Source organism: Octodon degus, unplaced genomic scaffold (assembly GCF_000260255.1).
Source record: "Octodon degus isolate 3935 unplaced genomic scaffold, OctDeg1.0 scaffold00059, whole genome shotgun sequence".
NCBI classification, from domain to species: Eukaryota; Metazoa; Chordata; class Mammalia; order Rodentia; family Octodontidae; genus Octodon; species Octodon degus.
In genome coordinates this window covers 13,387,622-13,391,189 of record NW_004524635.1, presented here as the reverse complement: position 1 = coordinate 13,391,189, position 3,568 = coordinate 13,387,622, and positions in this window count along the sequence as shown.

The window sequence follows — 3,568 nt, the reverse complement described above, 5'->3', positions numbered from 1 at the left end:
AAAAAAAAAAAAAAAAAAATTTCTGCAAGAGAATTAACAAAATATTATCTTTATTCAGAAGTTGGAAACTGGAAAAGCTATTGGAAGTAACTGTTCCAAAGCCAGTTGTTTAGAATGTCTTCCAGCCTCCAGAGTCAAGTACTATCACTGATATAGATTAGCCTGTACATAGCAGGACTTCCTTAGTTGGACCTGAGGATTTGTTTGATCTGTTTAATCTTCTCAGCTTTGAATATGTTGCCTAGAGACTCAGTAACTACCGAGTCTGTGGCTTGGGGGGGGGGCGGAATGTGACTAGATAGTTTGTTAGCTTTTTAATTAAAGACAACACTTCAGGAGATATGTCATCTTTCTCTAGTCACTGTTTCTGTGTATGGAAAACTGTCCACACAACTTACATGTATAAAGTAATTTAACCTCTAATACTAAAGTATGTGGGGGCTGGAGTGATGGCTCAGTGGAATAAGCGCTTGCCTGGCAAGTGCAAGAGCCAGTGTTCAATCCCTGGTTCTGCAAAAAAAAAAAAAAAGGCGGGGGGCAAAATTTTGGGCTGGTGAGATGGCTCAGTGGTCTAAAGTACCTACTTAGAACAAGCTTAGCAAAGCACAGGGACCGCGGTTCAATCCCCCAGCACCACATGCCAGCCAGCCTCGCCCCCAGGTGGACTGAGCTGGCCACACACACACACACACACACACACACATAAATAAATTAAATAAATATTTTTTTTAAAAAATAAATAAAATAAAGTATGTGGCAAAACTAAAAAAATCCAAAATGAGTGCAAGATACTTTAAATAAAAGTTATAATAAAAAATTTCACTGTGTATGAACACTGTTTAAAAATTTTCATTTACCCCCAGCTTGATCAATTCCTGGGCTTCAGCGATAGCCAATTCTTTCTCAATCTTGTGGGGTTACCAGGGCTACAGCTGTGTGCCACTGTGCACAGCCACACATGAGTTGTGTTAGGAACGGTATCCCCTACGGCTGTATTTATGCTGTAGTACTCATTTGGAAAAAAGAGCAAAAATTATCTTTCTGAGTTCCACCCACCGTGCCACAAAAAAATGTAAACCAAAAATATCCTGTGAGCTTAGTATAGAACAGCACTGGCTGTCATCGTAAGACATTTCACTGTGGCAGTCTTTTTTTTTTTTTTTTTTTTTTTTTAATGAGACATGAGAAGTATTTGTTAGTGATAGATACAGAATGCACTCAAGAGGGTGCTCAAAGAAGTGAAGCACACTGCAATTGGGAACTAACGATCTTTTATGTGTTTTGGGAGGTGGAAATCTGTGGAATAATCTATATAGTCTTAGTCTTGTCTTCAGTCTTGAGAGGGTGGGAGAGGATGCCCCCTTCCAGTGAGATAACACTCTTTTCCTATGGGAAATCTCCAAAGACTAATCCATTCATGGGGGAAAGTGAGCCATTTGCTGAGTAAAACAAAATGTGTAGATCCCTATGCAGCTGAAAAGGGTGTGGCCCAGGTTTGCTGTTTTTGTTTGTATGCTTGTTTATTGAACTCAGGGCAGGTGCCTGTGCCAGTGTCACCATAGAGCTGCAGTCTCAGTCCCAGGTTTGCTGTTTTGGGAGAGGGAAATAAATAAAAGTAAATAAACCAGGCTTATGTGTTCAGGCTGCAGTTTTTCTTTAAAGCGCAATTTTAAATATTTTGATTTCCCCCACTCTTAAGAAATTTCACAAGGCTGTTGGTGTGTCTTCAGCAATTGCTTCAGGCTGAAGAAGGGCTTTGATCCTGCCTAGCCAGGGACAATAAGTAGCTCTCACTGATCTAAGGAGATATGGGAATATTGGTTTTCATCTTTTGAAGAACCATCCTCTTCCAATAGTTTGAAAAAGAGAGCAAATACACATGATGAGGCGTGAGCCCACAACAACAAATCATGCAGCAGAAAGAATTCCAGTGCCCAGTGAGTGTTATGACCAGAAAAATAAAAACTTTTTCCCACCAAGTTGTTATTGAGAACCAGAATGCCAATCATTAAGAATCTTAACTGTGGCTACAGAAAAAGAATTCCCATGGCCTTTTTGATGAGGGTCTCATTTATTGGCTATTGAGACATTAGACCTGGGTGCAAGCTTTTAAATTGTTGCTGCACTTTGTAGCTGTTTTATAAAAATTTGAAGTTTTATCCAATCATTTCCGTATAAAGGTGATACCCACCATGATAACCCAGTTGCATTAGAAGTAAGAATTGTCCACAAATACAGCATGTATTTGTGGGGGGGTGGCCTGCTCAGCCTGCTTTGGGGGTGAGAATTGCACAGCATGTGTTGCCAGGGATTGAACCGTAGTCCCTGTGCTTGCCTAAGTTTACCTAAGCAGACACTTTAGACCACTGAGCTATCTTGCCAGCTGAGCATGTACCTTTGTTAATGCTTTCAGCATACTGCTGGACCCACTCAAAGAAAATATTAGTGTCTCTCCCCACTGCCCCAGAAAATGATGTAAGCATTAGGAAAAAAATAGCCTTATTATTATAGACAGCTAAATTAGGTAGAAATATTATAGGCAGTCAGACAGGGCCAGGCCATTAAAGGAGTCAGGAAAGAAGTTGAGAACACATTACAGCAGTGGCTGGAAGCACATTTGTTGCAGGTCGTGAGATAAAGGAAGTGACTATACCTACCTAGCTACCTCCCTGAGGGATAAACAATGATGATTGATGTTCGAAATAGGCATCAGTCACCCAGGTGGGTGACCAGGACCTTTTGACCATCCATTCCAAAACAGGTCCTTGTTCTTTCTTTGTACACTTTCCATGTGATTTGCTTCCTCCTTGCATCAACATTACCTAAATGGTTATATGTGTAATCTTACTGGTTGATCATAGTTTTGTCCCGTGTTGTACTTACCTTGTAATTTTGCACTATAAAACCTCCTCTGTAAAGTGGAGTCCAAAGCATCCCACTTTCTGGGACCCCTCCTGACTCACTCAGGAGTTGTCTGTTCCTCAGTAAAATTTCCTACTCTTAACCTGTTGTTTGTCAGAAGCTATTTTTCAATTTTTGGGAACATCATCTCAGTGTATCAGACATCTATCAAGTTGAGAGTTGTAATATTTTCCTTATATCATCTGGAGGTCCCATATCATTATTATAGGCATCTAAGATAGATCTAAGTCAGAAAGGGACTGGACTCTCAAGGAAGTCAGTGCAAAAAATGAGAGTACATCAAAACTGTGCCTGAGGGCCAGAAGACAGCTCAGTGGACTAACAGCCAGCCTGCTTAGGCAAGCGTGGAGACTGGGGTTCTACCCCTGGTAGCACAAACTGCGCTGGCCCTGCCCCCAGGTGTGCTGAGTGAGTGACCAAGTCCAGGCAGGGTGGTGCATGCCTATAATCCCAGCCCTGGGGAGGCTGAAGACAAGAGGATCACTAAGTCTGAGGTGCACAGTGAGACCCTGTACCAAATACATAGAATTAAAAAAAAATTAAAACTGTGTCTGGAGGTGCATCTGACTAAGGCAAGACTTAAGATTAAAGTCACAATGGCCAAATTTATATACTTCCCTAAGGTATGCATGAAAGCTTGACTATA